Source organism: Manihot esculenta, chromosome 2, assembly GCF_001659605.2.
Source record: "Manihot esculenta cultivar AM560-2 chromosome 2, M.esculenta_v8, whole genome shotgun sequence".
Lineage (NCBI taxonomy): Eukaryota > Viridiplantae > Streptophyta > Magnoliopsida > Malpighiales > Euphorbiaceae > Manihot > Manihot esculenta.
In genome coordinates this window covers 15,521,113-15,535,616 of record NC_035162.2, presented here as the reverse complement: position 1 = coordinate 15,535,616, position 14,504 = coordinate 15,521,113, and positions in this window count along the sequence as shown.

Here is a 14,504-nt window from a genome sequence, read left to right as displayed (position 1 = left end):
GGCAAACTGAGTAAAACTTTGAATAGAACCTGGGTCAGATGTTGGTACCATTTCTAAGCCAAACCTGTGAGTGTGGATGGAAACACTCAGCACAATACAGAATCATTGACGTCTTGAAACTGTATTTGTTTTAAAGATCGCCAATAGGGGTGTAAACGAACTGAGCCGAGCTTTGAAGAGCTCAAACTTGATTCGTTAAAATTTTTTCGAGCTCGAGCCGAATTCGAGCTTTACTCATTTCAAACTCGAGCCGAGTATTAAGAAGGTCAAGCTTGACTCGTTTAGCAAACGAGCATTTATTGAGTTTAATCTCGAATAGTTCACGAGTAGTTCAATTTATTTATATGCATAATGAGTTTTAGTTTAAAACTAATAAGTTTAAAACTAAAATAATTTTAGTTAAATAAGTATATCTATAACTTAGCTCGTAAACTTATAAAGATGATCTTTTAAATCTTAATATCCAAATATATGTAAGTTTAAGAGTGTAACTAAACTATATAGAGCTGAATTTTAGAAAATTTAGGTTTGGCTCATGAAATTATATGCAGGATTTGAGTTTATTTCTCTTATGATAATAATCTCAGTTTACTTAACGAGACTGTTCATGAGCCTATTTGCGAGCCTGCTCATGAACTTAGAAACGAGCCGAGCTCACGAGTCTTAACGAGCTGAATACTATGGAGCTCAAACTTGGCTCATTTACCAAACGAGCCTAAAAATTAAGTTCGACCTTGACTCGTTTAGAAATCGAATCGATCTCAATCGAGCTTTTATTGAACCAAACCGCGAGTAGCTCACGAACGATTTGGTTCATTTACACCCCTAATCGCCAAGTGATTCTTGGAATCTATTGTTCTGTCATATTTGTCCAAACTTGAGAGTTTGAACTTGGCAGGAAAAGTCTCTGCTAGGATCTCTTCTGACAAGGGCGAGGCATCATTCAGGTCATAGTCTTCTTCCTGCTTCTTTAGTACCTTTGCACAGCTTATACGAGCTTCCAGTCGACGTCCTTTTGGAGCCTCGTCCGTGAATCCTCTTCCTTCAACCTGACCTTCTCTTTGGACTGTGTCTGGATTACTTCTGTTTGAGTCCCTAAGATATCAATGGAGGCCTCCTCCCTTATCCTAGGAGTCATGAATGAGGCTTCCTCCCGAGTTTTATACTATTTGAGAGTGGCCTACAACCTTTTAATATACTGGAGCATTTGGTCGTTATTCAAATTGTTCAGACCTGCCTCATTGACTATTGAGGGTGTGCTTTGTCCACTGCTAGGAGTGGAGGAAATGATAGCACCAGCACCCTTATTGGCAGCAGTCTTAGTAGTAGCTCGAGAATTGTCAGTCATTTAGAGAAATGAAGAAAAAAAAAAGATTTAAGTAAATAGAAGATCAATTTTAATCCAAAGGATCAGAAAGAATTCAATGGATATTCCGGCAATAGAACCAAATGATGTGGTTGAAATGGAACTGTGCGATGATTGGTCAATCTACAAAAAAAAAAAAGCGAGGTGATTGGTGCCTATGACAGCTACTTTGACGCTCAAGTCAGTAAACTGAAAAAAAGGCAAATATAATGAGATACTTTGAACTCAAGAGTAGTTGTGTAACAATGTGTATCTTGATCTCTATATTCATCAGATTTTATACTGTAAGAAAGTGGAGTTGATTTATCAAATCTCCTGAAAATTCAACTAGTATCGGTTAGTAAATGAGGGATCCCGCGATTATAGGTATAATAGGGATCCGTTAGATTTTATTCTCTGACGATAACTTTTCGTGAAGTTTCACTCTATTAAGAAGAGGATGAGTCTCCGTGAAAGACCCAAAATTATAGTATTCGGATCTTCCTTTTCATGAATGGGACCATATATTATTTAATTAGACTTTTGTCATGTAAACCTATTTTATAGTCACATCTCACAATTTACTTTAGACAATTATTGTATTAAATCAATTTTATCTTTATATCTACTAAATATAATAATCTACTAAAAAATATCATTTATTTTTTTCCGTTTTAATTATCTCATTTTTCTATTAATAGATTAATATACAGAGAATTATTGAAATTAAAAATAATTATATAATAAAAATTGTATTTTTTTAATTAAATATTATTTTAATTTAATTTAAGTGATTTAATTGTGTTTTTAATTTTCATGTAAAAATCTTCTAACAACAAATAAAAATATACGGAGGGTTATTTATGATTGTATGAATCTTAATATTTAATTTTTATACTATACACATAATTACCCACAAATTTGTTGGATCATATTCATCCACGTTTAAAAAAAAAAAAAACCCACATGTCCTTATTTAGTTTGAACAAAGTTTTTCATTAATCTTAGAAAATGACTGATTAAATGCTGCTTTAATATGATTTAAAAAAATTAATGTCATTTCACTTAATTTTAATTCTAAATTAATTAAAATCAATTATATAAATAATTTTCTTAGATTTCACTTGTTTTCTTAATATACTAAAACGAGTCTAAAATTAATAAAATTATTTTTATTCAATATTAAATTAGAGTTATATTAAGAAGCTAATCAATAAAGTACCATTTTAAAATATAAAATTCTCTGTAATTTGAGAAGTAGGGTCGGTTGGTTCGGTTCAACCGAACTGAAAATTAAATTGTAAAAATATTAAAAATAAAAAAAAACTAATTATAAAAATATAACCGAACTGAATTGAACCGATAAAAATTGATTCGATCCATTCGATTACTTCAAATCAAAATCTGTAATTTTTTTTTTAATTTTCTACTTCTAATTTTAGTAAAATAATTCAATAAATATTTTATATAAATTTACCAATAAATATTGTCCGAATATATAATGATAATATTTAAAAAATTTATATAAATTCATATAAAATTTAAAATTATATATAAAATCAGTGTTTGATATAATAAAAGTATATATAAAATCGGTTATTCGGTTTGTTGATTATTTAACACGTTTAAATCGAATCGAAATGAAAACTGAATAAACTGAAAAATACTAATTGAACCGAACTAAATATTTTAATTAACTGAACTATTAAATAAAAATTGATCCATTTAATTCGATTTTTCAGTTCAAACTCATATATACTCTCCCTGTTCAGAAGGACAAATGAAATAAATATTTATGAAACTGATAAAGTATTATATTTGTTAGTTCATATGTTTTTTATAAAGAAAAATTAACTTTTAAGGCTTAATTTTATGTAACCCAAGAGTTTCATTTACTCTCATATTTAGCTTAAAATTAAATATATTAAGTTTTTTTTATTTAAATCAAGATATCAATAAATTTTAATTGAAAATGAAATTAAATTTAAAAATATTATGTTCATATGTTTCATTCACTTGTTTTTTTTTTTTTAAATATATCGACTTCAGAAAATGAAATTAAATTTAAAAATATTATGTCATATATATAAAAGGATTTGCATCAACTTAGAAATGTAGCCTTCAAGTTTTAGAAAACTACCTTTATGAGCATTAAATATATCTATTCCAATGAACTTGAAGCTAAACACAACCTAGCTCCTACTAATTTCTTCGAATTTAAGCTACATTTATTCACAGGAAAATAATTTATATTTGAAAAATTATTTCTATTGAAAAAAATTTCTCAATATTTTCATGAAAATATTTTTTAATAAAATTACTTATTTTTATTGTTTAATTTTAATTTAAAAAATAAAATATATTAATAAATTTATATATATATATATATATTAATAAAAAATTTTAAGTGATTAAAAAAATATTTTTTATTGGGTAATTTTTTTAAGTGTCCTAAACATAAAAAAATATGAAAAAATTCTCAAAACAATATTTTTCATGAAACAAATAATGAAAATTATATTTTTAAAAAAAATAATTTATATTTAAAAAATATTTTCTATGAATTTTTCAAAAAAATATTTAATTTTTTTATTATTTAATTTTTATTTTAAAAAATAAAAGATATTAATAAATTTATGTATAAAAATTTTATAACAACCTTAACGTGTGAAAATATTTTTTTAAAAGATAAAGTTATTTTTAAAAATAATTTAAATTTATTTTTATTAGAAAATATTTTCTGTTAATTAAATTTTTTGTGTGATTTAAATATCATAAAACATAAAAAAAAAAATTTCTGAAAATTTTTTTCCGTGAAATTAATATAACCTTAATATCCCTTGTTTTTTCCAAGGAGAATTATAATTAACTCCTTAAATTTTTAGTAAATTTATTAATTAATTCCTATAATTCTTAAACTCTTATATTATTATTTGAAGTAATATGATTCTTAAACTCTTTTATTAAACTCTGTTTTGAAGTAAATTAAATTGGATTGATTTACCAAAAATAAAATAAATAATTAACTTTGGAGTGGATAAGTTAAAATCAAATTAAAATTTTACTATATTTATAGATGTTAAATTTCAATTTTTGGATACAACAATTTGATTTTAATTACATACTTAGCTTTAAAAGCTACTTAGATCTAGATGTAATAAAATTTTAATTATCCAATTCACTCAAAATCTTAATTTAGAATCAATGTCCAGTAAAAACCAGTCAATCTTGTCTCCCAATATATTATTTTCTCAAAATACTAATACTTAAAGATTGAATAAATAAATCACCAAAAAAAATTGAATAAATAAATTATGCAAAGCTTTTTTTTTTTTTTTAACTATCATACAAACAATACATAAGATTGGGACTTTTTTGTTTCGATTTTAGTATCGTCTTAATTAAGAACTAGAATCGATTTTGGTATCGTTTTAATTAAAAATTAGAATCGAAACTAAATATTCAATTTTCTTTTTATTTTATAAATTATACTTGAAACAAATTTGGTATGAGTTTGATACGGTTCCAAAAATTTTTGGATATAATTCGATTTGAATTTTTATTTTAGTTTAAAAAATTAATTGTTTTACATAAAATTATAATTTTACATTTATTTTAAACTAATAAATAACTAATATTAAAATAATAATAAAAATAATAATACTTATATTTAAACAATAATAATATATATTTTATTAATAAAAATTTATACAATTTTTAGTAAGAATATTATATTATTTTATATATAATTATTCATTATATAATTTTGATAAAAGGTTGATTTATAATTAATATATAAATATATATTATATTACTAATATGTGATTTAGTTATATAATGAAATTATAAAATAATTAATACAGAAATAACAAATGTATATATAAAATTATATTTTTATTATTATATTTTTAATTAATAAGAATATAAATATATATAATCTAATTAAATAGAGTAAACAATGCCTAACTAATTAAATTATTTAAATCATAAAATAGAAACCTTTAATAATTAATTAGAATATATAGTTATTTTATAACATTATTAATAATTATTTAATAGTTAAGAAAGAGATATTTAAATTATATGAGAGATTTGTTATTTAGTCTTTGGATATTTCTATTATTAACAAGTCAGTTCCTATATTTTTAGAAACTTATTAAAACGTCCTTATCTTTTCTCTCCGTCAACGAAATAGTCCTTTCATTTAATTTCATCTATTTTTACCGTTAAAAATATATCAAAATGTCAAATTACCCCATTTCTAAATTTTTTTTCTTCTTCTTGAATTTTAAAAATTGAGTTATTGAGGAAGAAGAAGAAGAAGGAAAATTGAATTTTAAAATTGGGTTATTGAGGAAGAAGAAGAAGTAAAAAAATTGGATTATAAAAATTAGGTTATTAAGGAAGGAGAAGTAAAAAAAATTGAGTTTTAAAAATTGGGCTATGAGGAAGAAAAAGAAGAAGTAAAAAAAATTGGGTTTTAAAAATTGAGTTATTGAGAAAGAAGAAAAAGAAGAAGAAATTGGGTTATTGAGGAAGAAGAAGAAAGGGTTATTGAGGACAAAATTGAATTTTAAAAATTTTTTCTCTCATTCTTCATCTACTTTTAACGGAAAAGATGGTGGATGAATAGAGCACATAAAATGCTACATACTACTCAAGCAAAGCACACGGTGGATGAACGGGACTCCTCAAGCAAATTATTTCATCTTGCTTATAGTTTTATAACAAATTCAGATTTAGCGACAGGTCTATAAGGGCAAGCCTGTTGAGAGCCATGATATACTTAAGTTGGAACTATCAAGGTCTGGGAAATCATCGAATAGTTCATGCTTTGAAGGATATTATAATTGCCAAAAAAATCAAATATTATTTTTCTCTGTAAAACTCGTTCATTAGATTAAAATCAAAGAAATAATACATTTGCTTGCTTATGATGGTTGTTTTTACGTGGATCGTTTGGGTCGTGGGAGTGGCCTTGCTATGTTTTTGGAAAAATGTTGCTCAATTTGATATTATAAGTTTTTCTCCTAACTTTATTGATGTGTCTCTGATGGTTGGCTCTTTGACTTGGCGATTTACGGGCTCTTATGTGTAGCCAAACTATAATATATGGCATGAGTCTTGGGACATGCTTAAAAGTTTAGCTAGTATGTTGTCTCTTCTCTGGATTTTTATGGGGGATTTTAATGACATGCTGAGTGTTCAGGATAAACAAGCAAGGCGTTTGCATCCAGAGCATTTGCTGAGTGGATTTCAAGAGATAATAAGTTATCAGTTTACATGGGAGCGAGGGAGGGGGACAAATAGATGAGTTAAAGAATAACTTGATCGAGCTTTTGTATCGCAATCCTAGTCGTACTTATTCCCTGATTGTAGGTTTTTTAGTATTCCCGCTCTAGTGTCAGATCATTTATCCATTCTTGTCGAGCTGAAGGGAACTCGATAGGGTCCAACTGTCAGAGATTTAGGTTTGAAAATTTCTAACTTTCCTATCCTGACATTTTTAATATTGTTAGACGTTCGTGGGATGCTTCTGGAGATCGGCCTATGCGACTCGAATTCGCAACATTGGAGTAATTCTCTCAGAATGAATTTTAAAAAGGAAATTGCACATATTTATAAACAATTATCTTTGTTGCAAGATAAAGCTAATGATTTTTCTATTTATGTTGCTAACGAGCTTAAGGTAGATATGAATAGACTTTTAGAAGAAGAGGAGGCATACTGAAAACAACATGCAAAGTTGTTATGGCTTAAGGAAGGAGATTCTAACTCTCAGTTTTTTCATACTCAGGCTTCTGCACGAAAACAGTCAAATTTTATAGTTGCTCTTCAAAATTCAGACGGAGAATGGATCAGTGATACAGACCGGCTGGGCTCTATATGGATTGCTTATTTCACTGATTTATTTTCTTTGCCTAGTGGTTCTTATGATCCAGTTGTTAATATGATTCAAGCCAAAATTTCCTCCTCGAATAATGAGAAATTGTTGGCACCTGTTAGTGCATATGAGGTTCAATGAGCAGTATTTCAAATGCATCCAGACAAGGGTCTAGGACCTGATGGAATGAAGCCGGCTTTTTATCAAAAATTTTGGGGTACTATTGAAAATTCAATAATGGCGAGTTGTCAACAGTGGTTCCAAAATAGTGTCTTTCCTGCCAATCTTAATGATACTACCATTGTTCTCATTCCCAAGAATGATAAGCCTTTAACTTTGCGGGATCTTCAACCTATATCTCTTTATAATTTGATTTATAAAATCATGGCAAAGGTAATTGCTAATCAGCTTAAACCCTTGCTAGATTCTATTATCTCACCTGCTCAATAAGCTTTTGTCCAGGGTCATCTCATTACTAATAATGCCATGGTGGCTTTCGAGATTATTCATCACATAAAATGAAAAACTCGTGGTAAAAAAAGGTGAAGTTGCTATAAAAATTGATATTAGTAAAGCTTATGATCGTGTGGATTGGACCTTTTTGCGTCTTCTTTTGTTAAAAATGGATTTCGCTGATAAATTTGTGGATCTCATCAGCACATCACCTCTGTTTCTTTGAATGGAGGCATTTTCGGTCCCATTATACCTAATAGGGGCCTAAGGCAAAGAGATCCTCTTTCACCTTATTTGTTTATCTTATGTACTGAAGGACTCTCGGCTCTTTTTGGACAGGCTAGGTTGAGAGGTGATGTGCATGAAGCAAAAATTTGTAGGCAAGCTTCCAGTGTTTCTCACTTACTCTTTGTCGATGATAGTTTTTTTTTTTCAAAGCTGATCTTATTGAGAGTAGGGCTATCAAAAGTATTTTGTATGTTTATTAGCATGCTTCCGATCAAGCCATTAATTTTCATAAATCTAGAATCTTCTTTAACCCTAACATCACTAGTGAGGTCAAAGTTGTGATTCAAGATGAGTTAGGGCTCACCTTCCCTCCAATCATGGCAGATATTTGGGGCTCCCATCTCCTATAGGATGGAACAAAAAACAGGTTTTTTCTTTTCTCAAGAAAAGGCTTTGGGAACGATTAAATAATTAGCAAGGCAAGTTTCTTTCTAGTACAGGTAAAAAGATTCTTTTAAAATCAGTGGCATAACTCCCTTATTACTGCATGCGGGTGTTTGTTGTAACAGCCCGGAATCCGATACCCCTCTGTAACTGCCCGAACCGCTATCGGCGCTAGGATCCAGATCGGCTTAAGGCCGCCGAGACCCGTAGCAAGTCTAACATACATCCTGTTACCTGGTCAAATCCCATAAATGATCAAAACATTAACATAAAAACTGAAACATCTGATGTATATCTCGAGCCTGACCTGTATGCGACATAACTGAAAATATAAAGAACCCCTTACTAGAGCCCTCATCAAAACTCTAGCTGGGTCAACATAACATACATCAAGCCGGAGTCACATCCAATGAACCAAACCTAACCTGTGCATGCATCCAACCAATAACATAAAACCTCCACTAGAGTCCTCATCAAACTCTAGCGTGGTAAACTACACATGCCACAAGTTTAGTTCAAACACAACTCAACATCTAACATAACATATATCATGTACTAAACAGGGACTAACCAAGTCTTAGGGCCAAGCACAGTACTAATACATAATACAACTCTACTATACTTGCATTACATTACATTTCATTATCTTACAATCCATTATATCAATTTACATTACATGTCCACACTAAAAGTATTACTCTATTACATAAGCAAAACCTTAACTCTTGAGACTTCCCAATCTTCCTCAGACCTACAACACTGGGGTTAGGGGAGAGGGGTGAGCTAAAAAGCCCAGTGAGTAGAAACGATAAAAACAGTTCATTAATTACATGCTTTTATGAAATGCGTCACAGCACAAACAATTCACATCACGGATTGGACATGACCTCCAAAGCTCCCTCTGTCGGTGCCCGGCCCCCAAAGGAGCTCACACAGGACTTTCATTACATAACATGGTGCCCGGCCCTCAAAGGAGCTCCACAGGACTTCTCTTATCATGACAGACTTATGAGCCATTGGGGTCGCCTTGGTCCATCCATATCAACAATAAATAATGCAATGCGTCATATTCGTGTAACTAGTGCAATCAACCTATTACATATAAACATGATGCATGAACATGCTTTAGGCATTTGATTTCGTAAAATAAAAGATTAAGTTAGTTCTACTCACCTCTGGCAGACGCTGGACTGACTCTGCAACAGCTAATACTGATGGCCTCCTCGGTCCCTCGGGTCCAATCCTACACAGGTGGACTCAAATGAGGTGCCAAACACACTCTACACAACTCATAAACAACTACCTAAAAACCCCCTCAAACATCCTCAAAACAAGCATAGAAAACAACCATGAACGGGCTGGACAGGGCACTTTTGGCGGCACTTTCGGCGGCCGAAGGTCCCTTCCAGAGCCGAAAGCCATGCAGGTTCGGCGGTCGAATCCTCTCTCCAGATCCGAAAGTCAGGCACCTTCGGCGGCCGAACATTACCTTCGGCAGCCGAAAGTCTGCTCCAGATCCGAAACACAACTTTCGGGGGCAAGGTTAGGCAGCCAAACCATGCATCCACAGGCAGGTTCGGCGGCCGAAACTACCTTCGGCGGCTGAACCTGAGTTCCTCCAGAACTCAGCCTCTCATGCATACAAGCCTCCCAAGCCTTCCAAACACCCCAAACATGCACCCAACCTTTTAAAAAAACATGCATAAACCCTTAACCATGCACAAAGGAGCTTAAACAAGCTTAAACTCCAACAAAGAACATCATAAAGCATACATAAATAGCTTATGACCCATATAAGCCAAAACCATCAAAACTACTCAAAACCTCACTTGCTCTCTCCCAATCATGCATACACTCTCCCACATGCATAAAGGAACATAAACTAACATAAACTCCTAACATAACATCACATCAACATACATTGGGTATAAAACCCACATAAATCTCAACATGCATATCTACCCATACTCAACCATCAAAACATCTTTAAACTCACGTAAAACTTCATTAAAACACAAGGAAAGCAAGGATCTACACTTACCTCTTGAAGATCGAGGGGTGGTACGATCCCTAACTCGGAGGTGTGGAGGATCCAAGCTCCAAAAGCCTCCAAGCTTCCAAAACTCCTATTTAAGCTTCAAAACTTTAAAACAAGGGTAGAACTCATGAAAATTTGCAGGATGGGTAGAGAAAGCATGAAAACGACCAAAAGAGGGAATAAACTCACCTGAGCTCGAGAATGGGGAGAAAACTCGCCCATTTTCGATCTGAGGGCTCTTTATAGGTGGCCTGGTCAAAGACCTTCGGCAGCCTAACGTGCCCCCTAAACTCATGCATGTTCGGCGGCCGAACTTGAGGTTCGGCGGCTGAACCTTGATTAGTTCAAACAAAGCTTTCGGAGGCCAAAAGCGCTCCCGAAACCTTTCCATGTTCGGCGGCCGAACTTCACTTTTGGCGGCCGAACCTGGCAAATGCCTCCTTGGTCTTTTCTTTTCAAAACTCAATTCTTTTCCATTTAAAACCATAAAATCATGTGAAAACATTTTAGAAACACATTTTACCCCTCTAGAAGATTCTAGCACCTTCAGAATTCCAAATTCCAACGGAGATTCCGCCGGAAGGTAGGGATTCCGATGTCGGAATCTAGCCGGGTATTACATTTGTCATCCCTGTTTCGATATCTGACAAGCTTCAAAAAATGATGAATTCCTTTTGGTGGGGGATAAAGGAGGCTAGCAAAAGGTGCATACACTAGTTATCATGGGAATCTATGGGTCTTAGAAAAGAATACGGAGGGATGGATTTTCGAAATCTTCATCACTTTAATCTTGCATTGCTTGACCAGTAGGGTTGGAGACTTATCTCTGATCCACATACTTTTCTTAGTAGAATTTTCAAAACTAAATATTTTTTGAGGGAGGATTTTCTGCATATAGAAGAAAGGACTGATCTTAGTTTTATTTGAAGAAGCTTATTGCAGGCCCATGATTTGCAAAGTAAATGGTTAAGATGGAGAGTATAGAATGAACAAGATATAAAAGTTTGGAAAGACCCATGGTTGATTGAGGATCACCACTTTTATTTAGAGTTTCCATGTATTGAAGGTATAGAAGATCTCACGGTGTCTGGTTTGATTATGGAAGATGGGAGGAAATGAAATTTTGACCTTATAAAAAAAACTTTTCATCCCTAGTGATATTGACCAAATTGGTAAGATTCCGCTAAGTGTCTTTACTCATCATGATAGATTAATTTGGCACTTTACACATTCTAGAAAGTATAGTGTTAAGTCTAGTTATTATATTGTTGTACATTCTGATAACTCAATTGCTAGCCATGGCACACATGGAGATTGGAGTAAGTTCTAAAAGTTACACATCCTCCAAAATTTAAAAATTTTATGTGGAGACTCCTTAGAAATATCTTATCTACAAAGCTCAAATTACAATAGAAATCTGTCGATATCTCTGCCTCTTGCCTTTATAGTTCAGAAAATGAGAATTCAGTGCATATTTTCCCTCATTGCCCTCATGCACATAAATGTTAGAATATTTTGGAGTTACCTATTAGTCTGAGTAGGTATGATAATGTGAAGGCTTATTTGTACCATCTCTGACAATCTGTTGATCAAAACCTAATGGAAAAAAATTTATGTGGTTCTTTGGAGTATCTGATCTCGACAGAATTGGTTACTATGGCATAATAAGATATCTAGTGCAAATGAGGTTGTATCATCGGGCCTTCAAGTTTTAAGTGATTGAAAGAATGTGCACCCTCAAGAACCAATAGTACATGCTAATAGGGGTATCATTATTAAGAACTGGGATCCTCCTATGCAAGACACGCTAAAATATAATGTTGATACTAGTATACATAATCACAGTGGTTGTTCAACTTATGTTACGGATGCAGAGGCTCTTTCCTTATGAGTCTGACCGGTTTCTATAGATCTATCATTCCCATTAAACTTGCAGAAGCCTTACCTCTTAGAGAGTCCCTTTTTTAGATTCAAAACAATTATCTCACAAGTGTATATATAGAGTCTGATGCAAAAGTTGTTGTGGATGTTATTCTTTCGTCTCATGAGAACTAATCAGAATTTGAGCAAATTATAAATGATTATAGATCTTTATTAACTCAAAAGTCCTTTCGGTCTTTATTTTGAATTAGGCGATAAACTAATCTAGCTACTCACTATCTTAACAGGTAGTTAGATTATATGTTAGTCCCACTACTTAGTATATCCCACCTAATATTTTATGTAATGTTTTAGATTCTAATATTTCTTCAAAGTTTTTACTTAACACTTCATGTTATCGGAAGAATATTTTGAAAAAATCTAATGGCTCGAGTTAGTATGGATCTGATCGGTTAACTTTTTTCTGAATATGATTTAATTAATAAAAAAAATTTTGATTAAAAAAGGTGTTTTAAATTTTTTTATATAGTGAAATATATTATTATTATGAGAGAATTATTAAATAAAAAAACCACCTTGACCTTCCATTATGTATTTCAACAATATTATTCAGTCATTTAATTTCTTTTAAATTACAATTGAAAAATGGGCACGTTGAGAAAATATAAATAAAATACTATAAATATTGAAACTGTGTAAAGAATTATTTAAAACAAAAATCAGACCATGACGAGGTATGACATTTATTTTTCTCTGGGCGACATGCTCTTGGCTAATTGCAAAAGGGAGGAAGATCTCTTTTATTTTAAAAATTTCTAATATTTTATCTTATCAATAATATTAAAAAGCCCATTTTTCTCGTTTTATATAAAGTAAACTAAATTTTATAAAAATATATATATATTTATAAATAACGTGTGGTTCACAGTTTACTTGTTTGATATGCATAAAAATTTTTCTTCTATATAATATTATATTTTTAATTATGTGGAATTGGTTGGTATCCAATTTATAAAAAATAGATTAGATTTATAAATTAATTCCATTAATTTTGTAATTTTAAACTGAGTTTAATAATTACTATATAAAAATGCTAAACATGAGACTTTAATATTTTTACAAAATTTAATTCGCTTGCACGATACCGTTTTATATTTAATTCCACTTATTTAATTAAAATTTTAGATTCTTCTTGACTTTAATCATGTATGATTTATTTGTGTTGCGTACATAAAATAAAAATATGTTTATTTATTTTAAATAAAATTATTATTTAATTTCTATAGTATGCATTAATTAATTTTTTAATTTTAAAAAATATATTAAAATATTTCTAACATAACTGGTGTTTTATAGATATTCCATTATAAATTTTTATATTTTAATTTCAGATATACTGAATCTTGACAAATATTTTCATTTCCTAATACAAGAGATTAAATAATCAAAACTCATTCCTCCTCAAAGCATTGAAATACCTAAAAATTAATAAAGTAACCATTGAGTGGATATTCGGTTGAAATCAAAAAAATCGATCGAACTGAATTAATTTGAAAATTCAGTTAGATTATTTATTTATTTCAGTTTGATTCGATTTTTAATTTTAAAATTTTCAATTATTTTAATCTGATTCGGTTTTGATAAAAAAAAATTAAAAAAATCGAACCAAACCGTTTAGTTTAGTGATAGTAATATATTATTTTTAATAATATAGATAAATTATATTAAAATATTTTAATTAAATTTTAAAATATTAAAATTAAAGTGTAAAAAATAAAAAATTTATTAAAAATTAAAATCAATCAAATCGAACCGAATCGAATTGAATCAGATCGGTTTAGTTCGATTCAATTTTTGATCAAAATCGATTTGGTTCGATTTTATAAATATTAAAATTTTAATTTTTTATTTATTTAATTTAATTTAATTTTAAACCGAACCGACCGAATGTTTACCTATTAAAAAGCAAAAGAGGGTTTAAAAATGGGTAGGTTTAGGAATTTCTAAACAATTAATTCTAGATTACAAGTCTTGCAAAAGAGAAATGGGGCAAATGGCAGCTCAACAATCTCTTACTCTCTTCTCAGTACCCTCTAATAATGCAAGTGTTGTAATTATATATTTATGGAATTTTCTGATCCCTCAATGAAATTATCAAATACATAATAATTAATATTGAAATCAGACAAAGTTAAGCTAAGCTGTCTTTGTCTTCTTGAGTGGTCCATGGT